A 17,949-nucleotide genomic window follows, 5' to 3' on the forward strand; every position below is an offset into this window, starting at 1 on the left:
CAGCAGGAACAACAATTGACAATTGCTTTGTCCACTGAGTCATCATCTCTCCAGTTCACACATGCTGGGTTTGGAGGGGAAAATGTCTTCTTTCTTTTCCCCTTCTCTTGAAAGCAAACATTCATGTTTATTTTTCCCTTTGTCCTGAGCCTTTGATCATAGATGGTCTGCTCAGTACAATCCAGACAGTTTTCTACAAAGAAACTTTACTGGGATGAACTTGGGATCAGCAAATCCCTAAATCCCAGTTTCCATCTGATTGGACAAAAATTAAACCAGAGTTCAGTGCTGTCCCTCCCCCTACCTGACATTCAAGTCACTAACAGATGAATTGAAGCCAGACCTACCAGCTGTATGTTTCCACATTCACTGTAAATGCACCCAAGTGCTTATTGTCTACACAGGTGTCATTAGTAACAATACTGACTGCTGCTTCTGGAAGACACAGGTAAGTCTCAGCTGACAAGGTCTTAAGATCGCTTCAGGCGTTTGAGAGGGGGCTCCAGGCAAAGACCAGGTACAGAAGCCAGGGAGCCATATAGTTGAGCCAGCAAGTGGGGAGAGGAGTCGACCACTGTTTTCCAGCTTGAGGTCTCAGAGACCTCGGAAGCATGAGCTGTAATGAAATCCAGTGCCTGAGTTTTCAAGTGCACTGCACTGTGGCGGTCAGCCACGATGAGAGTGTGGGCAGCATTCTCCACGGAGAGGTCCCTGCAGAGGGCCCTCTCGCACATGACCTTCAAATGTACCAGGCCATACTTATCAGCAGCTGCCAGCACAGCATCTGCCTTGCTGTGGAGGTCGGGCGCCTTCCCGGTGTAAATGAAGCCCATCATTGTCTTGAAGACTTGAGGTTCCAGGTCACGAATCTCAATGCGGTTCTTTTTGTTCTCCTCCGTGTCATCTTTAAACATGGCTCTGAAAACTGGAGAGCGAGCAGCTAAGACCGCCTTGTGAGCCTGGAATTCCTGGCCGGCTACCACCAGGCAGCAGTCTGTGAAGCGGGAATTCTCCCACAGCTTTCCTAGCTCATCGACCAGTGTGCACCTTGGAATTGGAATCCTTGGCTGCGTGTTCTGTTCAGAGGTGCTGATGTAGTCCTGAACCATGCTCACCTCACAGAACAGTGTGAGGTTGTCATCTGGGAGAAGCAAATGTGTCAGGGACAAAAGGACATCTCGAAGGATGAACTTTTTAAAACCCCAGTATTGGTTTTGCCTGAAACGCAAAACTCTTGGACTGTTCGTGATATGGGATTTCTCTCCGTTGGCACTTAAGATCCAAAACTGGAATTTTGCCCATACCGGGCCAGTTGGAGAACTGCGCAACCCTAGGAAAAGTGACAGGTAATCTCTGCTTTCTTCATCCACCCCATTCAGGTTCACTTTCAAATACCATTTGTGTTCGTCATTGGCTCCAGATGAGAAAGTGGAACTTCTAATGTCTTCACCTATGAATTCATCCAAGCAGAAAGAGAAGTTGCTGATGGTCCATCTGAAGGAGAATTTTTCGACTGTGATCTGTGTGCAGCCTCTGCTGTCAGCTGCCAGGTCCCCTGACATATCTGCTCCTGGGAGTGTGAAGGTTTACTTCTTTGGATCCAAAGAACAGGATTCTTCCTCCTCAACTCAGTCCAGGAGGCCTGGCGTGTTGGCTATTCTTCAGTCTATGTTGGAATTTCAAAGACTATTCTCTACTGCCAGTGAAGGAATGGACTTGCTCCAATGTGAGGGCAATCATCAAAGGGAACCACCTTCCTTCAGCCAAGTCTATTTATATACTAATGGGGAGGGTGTGGCCAAATTTAGGGTGTGTCCTCCAGCCTTGAGATGTGGATTAAAGGTGTGTGTATTCAGGGATCAAGTTCCAGATTAAATATTTCTATTTTCAACCTTCAAGTTAATATTGGAAGAATTGCTCAATTGAAGCAAAGAAATAAATTGTCACAGGTGTGCCCTCTATTTTAGGTTTTTTTTAAAATTTTTAATATTTTGTATTGCTTTTTGTTGCACTCTACATTTTTCTCTGCTCCCCTCCCTGCCTCTCCCCTTCAATCCTCTCCCAAGGTCCCCATGGGACCTCTGATGTGGGGTTAGTGAAGATTTTTCCTCAATCTGTACACTGTTGTTTTGTCTTGTAGACAGTGTCCTTTGCTTTACAGAAGCTTTTCATTTTCCAGTTTATTAATTGTTTCTCTCAGTGTCTATGCTAATGGGGTTATATTTAGGAAGTGGTCTCCAGTGCCAATGCGTTCAAGTGTACTTCCCACTTTCTCTTTTATAAGGTTCAGTGAGGCTGGCCTTATGTGGAGGGACTGATCCTTTTGGACTTGAGTTTTGTGCATGGTGAGAGATATGGGTCTATTTTCATTTGTAGAAACTCATCGCATTTGATTTTACTCTTTTTTCATTATTTATTTTACTATAGTCAGGTATAGGTTTTCATTCATGATGGTCTTTGAAATAAAATTGCAAGTTAAAACATTACTGCCTGTTGGGGAGCAGTGGGACGCTTATGCTTCCTGACAGCTAGCTAAGTTTTCACCCACTATAATTATATGGAAACTGTATTCTTTTAAATACTTCTTGGCCCAAGTTCTAGCCTCCTATTGGCTAATTCTCACAGCTTGATTAACTGATTAACCCATTTTTTCTAATATGTGTAGCACCACAAGCTGGTGGCTTACCAGGGAGATTCTTAGCCTGCCTCTGTGTAGGGTGGGAGAATCATGGTGACTGCCTGACTCGGCTTCTTTTTCCCAGCATTCTGTTCTGTCTACTCCACCCACCTAAGGGCTGGCCTATCCAAGGCCAAGCAGTTTCTTTATTAATTAACCAATGAAAGCAACAGATAGATGACATTCCCACATCAATTGCCAGTTCCAACACGAAGTAACTCTCAATAGTATTAAGAAACTGCACCAATGTGGCTTTGTTCTTCCTATGCTCCTTTGTGTTATTAGCATCAATCAAATCACCGCTGCATTTTATAATCATGTTATAATAGCTTTTATTCACTTCAAAGTACAGAGTGGAGGAAAACAAATAAATATACATCAAGTGGGGATTGGGAGATGGTTAAGTGAATAAAAACGATTGCTGTGCAAGCATGAGAACTTGAGTTTGAATACCTGGGACCAGAGTCAAAAGCCAGGCCCGGCTGCAATATATGCAATAAAGAAAACGAACTTCAGATCCACTTGAAGAGATTAAGGACACCAGGAAAGAAAACTGTACAGCCAAATAGAACAGAAAAAAAAAAAAAAGGAGGGTGCCAAGGGGCAGACTGTTACAGCTATGGAAATTAAATTCTCTTCTTCCCGTGAGTTTGGTGTTCTGTTTAAAACTGAATGATGGCCTTATAAAAACAGACTTCCAAAAAAAAATTAGATATTCGAATTATGCAATGTTTGTATCTCCTGATCTGTCTTTTTGGCATAGTGGTCAGTTAGCTGACCATTCCTTTTCTTAAAAAAGTTCAACAGAGCTGTCCTACACATTTGGCAGGATTTCATGTATGTGTGCCTGTATCTTGAGGACCTCTAAAATTGGTCTGTCCTTTCAAGTGCTTTGCTGCAGCTAGTTTAAAAAGCTACTATGATTACAAAGGTATAAATCTTTAAGGTTCATATGGAGCAGGAGAGTTAGACACAGAGCAGAAAAGAACTAAATGACCAAAGTACATAACTTTTTAGATTCAGTAGCTAGTGTAAAGAATTAATGCTTCTGGGATTATTGTCATTCGTTTCTGTATGGATCTATAACTTTTAAAATGACAATTTTTTTAAAAAAAACTATTTTACTCATTTTATATTTTATTAGGGTAAGTACTTATCTACAGATATGGCTGTGCCCATAGAGACGAGAGCAGGACCCCATATCCTCAGGATCCCCAGTTAGAGATGGTTGAAGAGTCCCCCAAGTGTACTCAGAAGTGATCAAGGGTCCTCAGCAGGAACAACAATTGACAATTGCTTTGTCCACTGAGTCATCATCTCTCCAGTTCACACATGCTGGGTTTGGAGGGGAAAATGTCTTCTTTCTTTTCCCCTTCTCTTGAAAGCAAACATTCATGTTTATTTTTCCCTTTGTCCTGAGCCTTTGATCATAGATGGTCTGCTCAGTACAATCCAGACAGTTTTCTACAAAGAAACTTTACTGGGATGAACTTGGGATCAGCAAATCCCTAAATCCCAGTTTCCATCTGATTGGACAAAAATTAAACCAGAGTTCAGTGCTGTCCCTCCCCCTACCTGACATTCAAGTCACTAACAGATGAATTGAAGCCAGACCTACCAGCTGTATGTTTCCACATTCACTGTAAATGCACCCAAGTGCTTATTGTCTACACAGGTGTCATTAGTAACAATACTGACTGCTGCTTCTGGAAGACACAGGTAAGTCTCAGCTGACAAGGTCTTAAGATCGCTTCAGGCGTTTGAGAGGGGGCTCCAGGCAAAGACCAGGTACAGAAGCCAGGGAGCCATATAGTTGAGCCAGCAAGTGGGGAGAGGAGTCGACCACTGTTTTCCAGCTTGAGGTCTCAGAGACCTCGGAAGCATGAGCTGTAATGAAATCCAGTGCCTGAGTTTTCAAGTGCACTGCACTGTGGCGGTCAGCCACGATGAGAGTGTGGGCAGCATTCTCCACGGAGAGGTCCCTGCAGAGGGCCCTCTCGCACATGACCTTCAAATGTACCAGGCCATACTTATCAGCAGCTGCCAGCACAGCATCTGCCTTGCTGTGGAGGTCGGGCGCCTTCCCGGTGTAAATGAAGCCCATCATTGTCTTGAAGACTTGAGGTTCCAGGTCACGAATCTCAATGCGGTTCTTTTTGTTCTCCTCCGTGTCATCTTTAAACATGGCTCTGAAAACTGGAGAGCGAGCAGCTAAGACCGCCTTGTGAGCCTGGAATTCCTGGCCGGCTACCACCAGGCAGCAGTCTGTGAAGCGGGAATTCTCCCACAGCTTTCCTAGCTCATCGACCAGTGTGCACCTTGGAATTGGAATCCTTGGCTGCGTGTTCTGTTCAGAGGTGCTGATGTAGTCCTGAACCATGCTCACCTCACAGAACAGTGTGAGGTTGTCATCTGGGAGAAGCAAATGTGTCAGGGACAAAAGGACATCTCGAAGGATGAACTTTTTAAAACCCCAGTATTGGTTTTGCCTGAAACGCAAAACTCTTGGACTGTTCGTGATATGGGATTTCTCTCCGTTGGCATTTAAGATCCAAAACTGGAATTTTGCCCATACCGGGCCAGTTGGAGAACTGCGCAACCCTAGGAAAAGTGACAGGTAATCTCTGCTTTCTTCATCCACCCCATTCAGGTTCACTTTCAAATACCATTTGTGTTCGTCATTGGCTCCAGATGAGAAAGTGGAACTTCTAATGTCTTCACCTATGAATTCATCCAAGCAGAAAGAGAAGTTGCTGATGGTCCATCTGAAGGAGAATTTTTCGACTGTGATCTGTGTGCAGCCTCTGCTGTCAGCTGCCAGGTCCCCTGACATATCTGCTCCTGGGAGTGTGAAGGTTTACTTCTTTGGATCCAAAGAACAGGATTCTTCCTCCTCAACTCAGTCCAGGAGGTCTGGCGTGTTGGCTATTCTTCAGTCTATGTTGGAATTTCAAAGACTATTCTCTACTGCCAGTGAAGGAATGGACTTGCTCCAATGTGAGGGCAATCATCAAAGGGAACCACCTTCCTTCAGCCAAGTCTATTTATATACTAATGGGGAGGGTGTGGCCAAATTTAGGGTGTGTCCTCCAGCCTTGAGATGTGGATTAAAGGTGTGTGTATTCAGGGATCAAGTTCCAGATTAAATATTTCTATTTTCAACCTTCAAGTTAATATTGGAAGAATTGCTCAATTGAAGCAAAGAAATAAATTGTCACAGGTGTGCCCTCCATTTTAGTTTTTTTTTTAATATTTTGTATTGCTTTTTGTTGCACTCTACATTTTTCTCTGCTCCCCTCCCTGCTTCTCCCCTTGCTCCCCTTCAATCCTCTTCCAAGGTCCCCATCCTCCCAATTTACTCAGGAGATCTTGCCTTTTTCTATTATCCTTGTAGATTAGATCCCTGTATGTCTCTCTTAGGGTCCTCATTGATGTCTATGTTCTCTCGGATTGTGATTTGTGGGCTGTTTTTTTTGCTTTGTATTTAAAAACTACGGAGTGAGTACATTTTATAATTTTCTTTCTGGGTCTAGGTTACCACCCTCAAAATGATGTTTTCTAGCTTTATCTGTTTGCCTGCAAAATTCAAGATGTCCTTGTCTTTTTTTTTCCTGCTGTGTATTACACCATTGTATAAATGTATAACATTTTCCTTATCCATTCTTCCGTTGAAGGACATTTAGGTTGTTTCCAGGTTCTGGCTATAACAAACAATGCTGCTATGAACATAGTTGAGCACATGTCCTTGTGGCACTATTGAGCTTTCTTTCAATATATACCCAAAAGTGGTATTACTGGGTCTTGAGGAAGGTTTTTTACTAATTTTCTGAGAAATCACACACTGATATCCAAAGTGGCTATACCAGCTTGCATTCCCAGCATCAATGCTAGAGTGTTTTCTTTACCCCACAACCTCTCCAGCATAAGTTGTCATCACTGTTTTTGATCTTGGCCATTCTTACAGGTATAAAATAAAATCTCAGAGTTGTTTTGATTTGCATTTCTCTGATGATTAAAGATGTTGACCATTTCCTTAAGTGTCTTTCAGCCATTTGAGATTCCTCTGTTGAGAGTTCTCTATTTAGGTCTGTACTCCATTTTTACTGGATTATTTGTTCTTTTGATGACCAATTCCTTGAGTTCTTCCTTTCTGTATTTTGGAGATCAGACCTCTGATTTGGGGTTAGTGATTTTTCCTCATTCTGCATGCTGTTGTTTTATCTTGTTGACAGTGTCCTTTGCTTTACAGAAGCTTTTCATTTTCCCATTTATTAATTGTTTCTCTCAGAATTTATGCTACTGGGGTTATATTTAGGATGTGATCTCCTGTGCCAATGCGTTCAAGTGTACTTCCCACTTTCTCTTTTGTAAGGTTCAGTGTGGCTGGCTTTTTGTTGAGGGATTGATCCTTTTGGACTTGAGTTTTGTTCATGGTGATAGATATGGGTCTATTTTCATTTTTCTACATGTTGATATTCCATTATGCTAGCACCTTTTGTTAAATATGCTTTATTTTTTCTGTTTGATATTATTTGCTTATTTGTCAAAAATAAGGTGTTCAAAAGTATATTGATTAATAACTGGGTCTTAGATTCAGTTCCAGCAGAAGCAGGAAAAATGCTGTGCCCTTTTAAAATGCTGGCTTTCTGGGCCGTCCTGCCAGAGCAAATTCTGATCCTTTCAGGCTGGCAGTCTGACTGAGTGTGGTTTGTGAGCAGAAGGCTGCAGCTTGCTTGCTGGCAGGGACCTTGAAATGTCATAGAGTTGTGGCAATAAACATGCAAACTAATCAAATAACATTATATTTAATTGTAAGGAAACAAGAGACAATCATTAATATTCTTTCATGCGTACATTGGTGTGGTATGGAAATATCAGAAAATAATAAAATACAGGCCAAATGATTCATTTTATGTATGATTCAAATGATGAAAATACATGTTGTTAAGGAATGTTCTTATCAGAAAGAAATTGCTTTAAAATATAAATTACCACACAGGGCAAGGAGATGATAACCTCAAAGGAGGTGTGAATAGGGAGGGGCAGGCAGTGTTGGCAGGCAGCTTCCAAGAGTAGAGTTTTGACCAGTTATTTTTTTACATGCAAGATTGTGACTACTTTTTTGTTCTATACAGATATTCTATGCTTGTGTTTTTTTTTCTTTCCATGCTGCAAATAACTACAAATTATTCAAAATGAAACAAAACTTGTAAAATTAGCCAATTTTTACAGTCACCATAGAACTTTCATCTGACAATGGATGGAGATAGAGACAGAGACAGAGACCCATATTGGAGCACTGGACTGAGCTCCCAAGGCCCAGATGAAGAGCAGAAAGATGGAGAACATGAGGAAGGAAGTCAGGACTGCGAGGGGTGCGTCCACCCACGGAGACAGAGGGAGATCTAATGGGATCTCACCAAGGCCAGCTGGACTGGGACTGAACCGAGCGTGTGATCAAATCGGACTCTCTGAATGTGGCTGACAATGATGGCGGACTGAGAAGCCAATGATAATCACACCAGATTTTGATTCTACTGCATGTATTGGCTTTATGGGAGCCTAGTCTGTTTGGATGCACACTTTCCTAGACCTGGATGGAGGGGGGAGGGCTTTGGACTTCTCACAGGGCAGGGCATCCTGACTTCTCTTTGGACTGGAGAGCAAGGGGGAGGGGGAAGAAGAGGGAAATGGGAGGATGGGAGGAGGTGGAAATTTTTAATAAATAAATATAAAAAAAATAAAAAATACAGTCAACTATAAAATGAGTGTTTTTCCCCCTTCGTTTCACAAAGGGGTAGCAGAATATGCAATGCTAAAGAGGATTCTCTAGAGGATTATAACCAATGAAACAAGCTTATATTAAAAGGAAAGTCATCAGATTGCATTACGGGGCACACTCAGGGAAGACTACCAATGGGTATCTTCACACTAGGTAACTGTGAACTGGGCAGCTGCTCTGTCCAGTGATGCTGGCTACCTCAAATATCTCAAAATGAGGATTTCTGATCTCCAGCCCTTGCTAGAATGCTGAAGTAGCTGGGTTCTGATGTTACCAGTAGGTGGCAGTGATAGCAACACCTGATCACACACAGGTAAACTGCTATTTTTTTCCTTTAGATCTTCTTTATAGGCTGCCAAGAGACATTGTTCCCACTCTGATAATCACTCCTCAGTCAAACTTCCCAGGAAATACTCCTAAAGACCTTCCTAAAGGCATGTTTCTAGGTTGATTCCAGATCCAGTTAGCTGACAACCAAAAGTAGTGAACCCATGTGGATACAGTTATCATTTGGGAAATTTAAAAAAAAAAATGACATGACATTTTCTATAGAATACATTTTATTTCTACCAGTTTCAGTGCTGTTCTCTACTCTGGGATTCTCCATCAACTAGGGCTCCACTTCTCCCGGCACATTTGTCCAGGTGTCCTGCTTGTCCATGGCTCATCTTTTACCTCATTTCCCTGCAGAACAGCTAACTCTTTGCTTTCCCTTTCCAACGAACCCTCTGCTATGGTCTTCCAATTTCAAAGCATAGCCAGTGGTCCTTGAATTGCTCTTGTTTGATGTGCTTATCCTCTTAATGTTCTTGCTTTCTTTTCTGACATAAATAAGAGAGTCTAGTATTCTCCTTCTATGGCTCTAGTTTTTCTTTGAATTATACTAACAGTTTCCTCGGTAGCCGTGGACAATGCTGTCCAGTGAAATCTTCACCAGAAGCTTCAGTTCTTTCTGCTGTCCTAAAGTGTCTTAGTATTTGTACTATGAGATGTACCTTATATGATTATTCCCAGCTTATTATTATTCCTACCTGTGAATTTTCTCTGTTGTACAGGATTAATTTTCTCCCATTAAATTTGCAGAATATACGTCATTCATGCACATCTGGAAAACAGAGATTTTGCATTCTGTAGTAAATAGGATTTTTTATTTCAACAAATTTCATATTTAAGAAATAATGAAATGTCTTACCTTTTATTTTACTCCAGTGAAACTGATTAAACTGTGAAGTAGATCAATGGAGTCGCATTAAGAGAGTTCAGAATAACTGTCTTGAATTAAGCAAGATTGGTAACAATATGCTGAAGTTACCAAATTCAAACCTCAGTGGCTTACAACAACAAAAACTTATTTCTGGCTATACTGCACTGGCATAAGCCTTGATCCATGTTAGGTTGTTTTCATTCTATGACTAAATTGGCAGGAAAGAGACCTGTAATCTGGAGCACTAACATTCCTAAAATAAAGGAAAAGTAACAGAACGGACAAGCTGGTTCTTATAATATGACTCCAAGGATAGTTTTGTCCTGCTCATGTTTCATTGGACAGAGCAAATTCCACAAGGACTGTAGAATTCAAGCTAAGAAACATGGGGATGCAGAGCAAAATTGACAAGCAAAGGTACTTGTTTTTAAAAACAAACGAATTTGTTGTCAGGTTGTTATTTATGTCTGTGGCATGGCTCTGTTACACATGGTTAACTGGGTACCGGCTTAATGCATTATGTAGCCTTAGAACAACTCTCTCTTCTATATGACTGACATCAAGTCACTGTGGCAGAATGAGCAGTGGGGAGAGCTCAGGTAGGTTTAACAGAAAGAATATACCCAGGAGACCTAATTCTGGAAACGACTTTTTAACTTCTCAGTAGTATAAAATTGGTCACAATATTTTCTGACACTTTATGACTTTGGCTGAGAATATACATACATTATGGAAACAATGATCTCATATTGCTACTAATACTCCAAAAATACATATCACATTTCTCTATTTGTGCAAACATCTTTTGATGTGGGAGTGTCATATATCAATCTGTTGATTTCATTGGTTAAACAATAAAGAAACTGCTTGGCCCTCATAGGTTAAAACATAGGTGGGCAGAGAAAACAAAACAGAAGGCTGGGAGAAAGAACCTGAGTCAGTGAGACACCATGCTCCCCGCTCCCAGGCAGATGCACGCGATGAAGCTCTGACCCAGGATGGACGTAGGCTAGAATCTCCCTGGTAAGCCACCTCGTGGGCTACCGCAGATTATTAAAAATGGGCTAGTCCAGGTGTGAGAGTTAGCCTAGAATAGGCTAGATAGAAATGGGCCAAGCAGTGTTTAAAAGAATAGAGTTTGTGTGTTTTTATTTTGAGGCATAAGTTAGCAGGCGGCCGGGGTGCTGGGGACGCAGCCCCGCTGCTCCTATTACAACAGAATGGCGCCCACGTGGACAACTGCTTCCACATAAAGCCTGAGACAGCTTGGGAAGTAATTCTAGAACAAAATGACAGCTTTGTCCATGGTTTCTTGGTAGACTCTCTCAGGTCTACTCTGCTTGCTAGAGGCAAGCAAGCACTCTCATCTAAGAGAGGCTTCCTGACTCAGCTTTAGCTGCAAAACCCTGCAGCTCATTAAAAGGTCCTGCCACGAAACATTTAAATGATGTTGACAAAAAGCTGAACGCATGCTTTTCGGTTTTTAGCCATAGCAGGAAAAAAGCTGCCCCATTTGAAAATGCTGGCTTTCTGGGCCATCCTGCCAGGGCAAACTCTGACTGTTTGAGGCAGGAGGGCCGGCTACAGAGAGAGGACTTGAGGGTTGTCTGTTGTAGCTCACTGGCTGGCAGGGACCTTGATACGCCATAGAGTTGTGGCTATCAACATGGCTGCAGCCTGTATATCCGCCATGAGGCTGGAAAGCTAAGGAATGGACTGGATCTAGCTGGCAAAGCCACAGCTTTAGTCCTACTGATATTGCTTGGTAAATTAAAGACTCATGTGGTCAGAAAAAGAGAGATATACAATAAAAAGAGATTCAAAGACAAAGAAAATTTCTAAATGGTTTACAGTGTGTTAAAAATATATGCAAGCTAAAAGTTGAAGTTCTTAAACTAAAAAAAAAGGTAGAGAGTTGTTGTGTGTGGTAGTACACACCTTTAATCCCAACACTTGGAAGGCAGAGGGAGATTGACCTCTGTGACTTCAAGGTGTGGTAGCACAGGCCTTTAATCCCAGTGCCTAGAAGGCAGAGACAAACAGATCTCTGTGAGTTCAAGGTGTAGTAGTGTACACCTTTAATCCCAATGTCTGAAAGGCAGAGACAGGCGGATCTCTGAGAGTTCAAGGTGTAGTCGTGGATGCCTTTAATCCCAAATGCCTGGGAGGCAGAGACAGGCGGATCTCTGAGAGTTCAAGGACAGCCTGGTATACAGAGTTATTCCAGGTCAAAGATACAGAGAACCTGTCTCAAAAAGCAAAAAGTTAAAAGTAAAAATAAACAAAATAGAGGTTAAAAAAAGCTGCACAAAGATGGAAAATACACAGAGAATCTTGATACTGTATGCTATTATACTCTGTTTAAATTGTTTGAATGCTGAGGAAGGAGCAACAGCTGCTAAAAGATATTTGTTTATAAATGCTGCTGAACTAATCCAACATAGATATTTTGAAAATGCCTTGACTTTGAAATTTGGATCTAAGGACATGATGCTTTGGAAAGGAGTTTCTTATTTTGTTTTCACAGAGGATGAGACCCTGTTCATTTCTTCTATTCCGATATGGTATGATGAACCATGCCCTCCTGAAGGGTTGCTGTGAACATCTTCAGAAAATTGCTTCTCTCAACTGCCAACTGAGATGAAACTAGCACACAGGTTATACCATGAAAGACCTAATTAACGAGGCCCCCATTCAGCAGGAAGAAGTTTGGAGAGAAAAAACTGTGCCCATGTTCCCAAATATGGTTTATAAACGTTCTTTTACATTTAAAGGGGGATAATATATAGGTATGAATAATTTACGTTGATATGGATTTTGTTTTAGTGATTTAAATTTAAGGTCAATTTTGTTATATGTATATGTGTTTCTGGTCTTGATTAAGGTATTGTGATTGTGTAGTTCATTTAGAAAAGTAATGTATATAGGTTGTTAATGGATAATCAATAATAGTCAAATTTGTAGTCATGTTAGTTAAGATTTTCTAGATGTACATAGATATATTTTAGATAGGCATTCTTCATATTTTTCAAAGATTATAGAATATGGCATTTTAAATGTTTTAATAACTTAGGGTTTTTCATGACAATGAGACACTCTGCTCCTGGAAGCACCAATCTACTTCAAGAAGAAGATGGGCATCGAAGAGGATCCTTATGGAGTTTGATAGCCATTTGGGCAAGAAACTGCTCTTGCCTGGACTGTTGCATAAAAATGGACACAGAGAACCCACAGAGAGAGGACTGCTGAACTTGCCTAAAGGTGAGATGGTCTTTCGGGGTTCATGACTCATGAAAGAGTCTGTGAGACATTCTGCAGGACACAGCAGATAGTGACTGAACTGTCTTTGAAATTTCCTTCTTGATGAAATGTCTGCTGGAAACTATGGGCCTGAAGGCTGAAGATGGATGCCCCAATGGTACAAAAGAACTTTGGGTGACTGTCCAGGCAGTGAGATGTCTCTGTCATTTCTAGAGTTTTCTTATTTCTTGTTTACTTAGGTAGTATTATATCCTTCTGGAGTCTTTGATGGAGTTGAAGAATGAATAGTTATAGTTTTTCTTAGTTATGATAAAAGATAAAATAGATATATTGTAACTGTAATTCTTGCTTGATAACTGTCTTGCTATGTGTAATCTTACTATGTTAAAATGAAAGCCTTTCTTATTTGTTTAAACAGAAAAAGGGGAAGTGATGTGGGAGTGTCATATATCAATCTGTTGATTTCATTGGCTAAGCAATAAAGAAACTGCTTGGCCCTCATAGGTTAAAACATAGGTGGGTGGAGAAAACAGAACAGAAGGCTGGGAGAAAGAACCTGAGTCAGTAAGACACCATGCTCCCCGCTCCCAGGCAGATGCACGCGATGAAGCTCTGACCCAGGATGGACGTAGGCTAGAATCTGCCTGGTAAGCCACCTCGTGGGCTACCGCAGATTATTGGAAATGGGCTAGTCCAGGCGTGAGAGTTAGCCTAGAATAGGCTAGATAGAAATGGGCCAAGCAGTGTTTAAAAGAATAGAGTTTGTGTGTTTTTATTTTGAGGCATAAGCTAGCAGGCGGCCCGGGTGCTGGGGACGCAGCCCCGCTGCTCCTATTACAACAATCTTTTATATAGCATATGATGGAGTGAACTCACAGGCACGTTTCAACAAGAATGGGAGCTTCTCTCAGTCTTGGGAAAAGACAATGGAATTTTGGGAATGTTAACATCTTCCTCTTAGTGTTCATTGATGAGATCAGCCAAATGAAACAGGAAGCTTTGTTTTTCAGGGTTTGACAGTTTCAGAATCTAAAACGCCTTATGCTGAGTTTACATTGGAGTCAAGTGTGTAATGCACCATATTCAATTCATCATCACAACTTTTACTGCCAAAAGTTAACTATGCCCTCTAGATTATATTTTGCATATCAATTTCCTTTGAATTGAAACACTCATTATTGAGAGAAGCTTCTTTAGACTCAGAAAGTTGAAAAAGAAGGCCCGTGTTGACTCAGAAAATAAAGTTGGACATGCTGGTTCACGCCTTCAATTCTAGCAGAGTCATTACCCATGCTGGTGTGGACTTTTAGTGATGTGTCTGAGTTTGAGTTATCCACGTTCCTATAAGTAGCTCCTCCCCAATATTCCTGTAAGCCATCCCAATGAACTTGTAATTCACGGACTGATAGTGACTTTGGTCCATTAATATTTTCTAATCCGGTGCGAGTAAGTAACTGTTGAATCCTATCTCACCAGGGGCAGCCATGCAGCATGTGCATTTTCAAAATTGCGCTTGAGCACTATCATTTTTATTAACAGGAACGACAAATAATGGAAACACCAATTTAATTAACTCTTTTTCTCAAAAATTTCAAAGTTTCATAGTATTTATATAACAAAACTTTAACTAAAAGAAATACATGTCCCTCCCTACATGATACCCAAATGTCCCTAAAATGTGAGCGACTATGCCATTAGGGTTTCATGAACAGTTTCAAATCTCTGTCCCACAATGACTTGAAATTTTGTTTTCTCTTTATTAGTTTGCTAATTACTTCATTATTTGCATAATCTTCATTTTGCACTTTATATGTTACATTCTGACTGTGCGCTGAAAATATGCTTCTTCCAGAAGCCTCTTTCATATTTCTTCAAGCCATCAAACAGCTGTGTGGGTTTTCTTTTTAGGATTTAGTGTATCTCACTATTAACAGTAAAACATGCTTATTCTTTTCTCCTGTAATCCTTTCAAAGTAAACATGGTGAGATATTATTTGATAGTATTTATCACTACACCTATACCTTAAATCTAAGAGTTGTGGATTTTGTTTACAAATTGCTACATAAGTTTATGATAGAAGCTAGGAATTTCTTTTTTTCATAGCCAAAAACAAAACATTTTTATTATTTAGCTTTTCATATACATTCAATCATATAGTATGTATTTTTGTGTGGCTTATTTTGCTTAATAATATTTTGTAAAATTTGTCCGTGCTGTTGTACATACTAGTGTTCATTTTGCAGCTGAGAATATCTTTCTTAAGCTAGGAATTTCTTAAACTTAATTCTAACACTGAAGGGCAGTTTATAAGCAGCTATGAATGCAATGAAATAATTTTTCCTTCCACACTGTTTTGAGTTAGTGACATGCATCTTGCAAGTGAATACTATGATGTATCCTTTCTTGTTTTTACAGCCAGCTTCAGGAGACTGCTGTATTGTCTATGTAATAATATTGCAAGCAGGCTCATAAATCACCACAAATGCATGCATACTTTATTATAACAGTACTTAGTAAAACATTAATTCCAGAAGCCTCTCTTCTGATTGTCTCTCTGTAAAAGATAAAAATGGCAGAGACTTCAGAAGCCTTTGTCTCTGCCATACTCATTTATACAGAAAACAAATCACTAAATGGTGACATGAAGGCAGATTTTCTATACTTAACAAGGAATAAAGGGTTCATTGAAAGTAATAAATCTCTGTGATTTTCTAATCTAACTGCCATCGATGTGTGAATTATTCTGAAAGGAAAATAATTTAATAAAAATTTGCATGTAGCTAAGAAGGAACAATGAAAGTTGTCAAGAAAAGTTTGTCCATTTTTATTATCACCATTTTCAGGACTCGAGATATAAACTTATATGAAGACACTCACTCTCTGCAGAAGCTGAAGTGCTGAAGAGTCCACATTACCACGTACTCTCTCTCCTGAGAAAAGAAGTAAATTTCAGAAGTAATTAATAGGCATCCACTGTTCTTGACCTGCAGAGAATGCTTGAAAAGGACACATTGTTGATAATAGAAGGAAATGCAAGCCCTTCTGTTTACACGCAGGTATTTCTATTTTTGAATTCTCATTAATCATTAATAATGCAGTTTATTAAAATCTTATTCACATGATTTGTAAATTCAGGCCATGTCTTATATGCACAAAAAAATCTCTAATATGTTTAAAGTTTTTTTTGACCCAGATACTATCTTGAAAACATTATAGTTTCATTTTTTGAGAGATTTTCTATTTGTGTGTGTGTGTGTGTGTGTGATTACAGATCCACAGAGGGCATAGGATCTCCTGGAGCTATAAATATAAGTGGTTATGGCCAGCTCACTGTGGGTACCGGGAACAAAATTGTGGTCCTCTGAGAGAACCGCAGGAGTTTGGTCTGAACCATCTCTTCAGCCTCTGCTGTGTTTTTATTTTTCCACCACTGTTGAGTAAGTTAGATAATTCTGTGGTTTCTTGAAGATACTCTTGTCATTCTTTCTTGAAGTTTTCTCACAATCACTCGGATTTTCCCCATGAAATTCCACCCTTTGACAATATTCTGACAACCCTCATTCTATTATTCTTTGAATCTTGTATCTCATGTTCTGTTCCATGATTAACCAATGAGTCAGTAGGCTGTGCCTATTTAAACATTAAAATAGCACCATGACCTGCTGTTATACATGTCTGCTCTCATGGTTTTGTTGTGCTTTCTTGAGTACCTAGAAGTTAGCTTCACTTTAATGGGTGATGGTTTAAAAGGTTTCTCCTGGTACCTTACCCTAACAGCTTACCAGAAATAGTGTAAGTGTCACAGTTCTGAAGGTAAAGGCTTCCCCAAAACCCATGCTACAATTCTTCCCCAGAGGAAGGTTTTCCCAATGCAAATGTTAACAGCTGGGATGACAGGAAAGGTATCCTGGCAGGTGGTAGCCAATGAATACCAGCCACAAGGTCACACTGCTTCACACAAGAGATTTATTGGGAGAGGAAAAACCCAGTAGAATTGCTGCCTTCGTCAGGGCTAGAAGCAGCAGAGAACTGAGCAAAATACAGGGTATTTAGGGGGTTTGTAAGGTCAGAGCTTTCCAGGGTGGGGTTGGTGGGTTTTCAAGTCCTGGTCTTGGTCTTTTTACTCTGTAGGAGTTTCTGAAGGGGTTGCATCTGGATGGTTATGGCTGTGAGAGTGTTCTGTAGGCAGAGCCTGGCAATTGGAGCTCAACAGGGGAAGGGCCCCGGCCTGACCACTTGTGTGCTTACCTCCAGGGGTTTCAAACAGAAACTCCTTTTCTTGTACTTTTGGCCTTTAAAGTGAAATTTAAACACATATGCACATTATAAAATGTTAAATGGTACTATGACATCTTTGATATTAAGATACCATAAAATTCCAAAAGTCCTATTTCTGCTTTCTCTGTAGGTCTGAATCTACTATCATATGCAAAGATTTTTTCTTCTAATTTTCTAACAGTTTTAAATTATGTTATTCATTTTTTAATTTTGCACAGTAAAGAACAAGATAGCCCTTGCCTTAATATCCCCCCCCCCAAATATGAATCATCTTCTTTTAAGTCGTTCAGTCTCTTCACTTTGTCTGGTGCCATTTTTGGCCTAAAATTTCCATTTTGGAGATTGGAACAGTTTTATTGTTCTCCCCCTGGCAATTATGGACATCACTTACCTCCATTTTTGTTGTCCAATTTCCATTTCACTTTATGCATTTGCCATTTCGTGTATGATTTTATTATCTTCCAGGCAACAAAAATAGAATGTGTGAAGTCAAGAAATTTGTACACCATCTTACGCTTAAGTGGGACATGATGAAGGACTGGGAGGTGATGAACTGAGAACTGAATGGGACATGCCTGAGGATGGTGGAGGTTAATGAACTGAAAACCCAACTAGTGTTAGAATCAGGTTGTGAAGGCCTTTCTAGCTATTCTGAGGACCAGATAATTTAACAGTGCAAAATGAAATAACTTCACAATGTAAAGGCAGAGGAGGATTCTAAGTAGCTATAATTGTGTTGATGTATA

At 40.3% G+C, this 17,949-nt stretch overlaps 2 pseudogenes; both read right to left on the minus strand.

The window, feature by feature from the left end:
* Positions 1–470: 470 nt before the first annotated feature.
* LOC142842526 (speckle-type POZ protein pseudogene) lies at positions 471–1,562 on the minus strand (annotated as a pseudogene).
* A 2,856-nt stretch (positions 1,563–4,418) lies between these two features.
* LOC142842528 (speckle-type POZ protein pseudogene) lies at positions 4,419–5,510 on the minus strand (annotated as a pseudogene).
* Between the last annotated feature and the right edge of the window lie 12,439 nt (positions 5,511–17,949).

This window comes from Microtus pennsylvanicus, chromosome 1 (assembly GCF_037038515.1).
Source record: "Microtus pennsylvanicus isolate mMicPen1 chromosome 1, mMicPen1.hap1, whole genome shotgun sequence".
In the NCBI taxonomy this organism is placed as follows: domain Eukaryota; kingdom Metazoa; phylum Chordata; class Mammalia; order Rodentia; family Cricetidae; genus Microtus; species Microtus pennsylvanicus.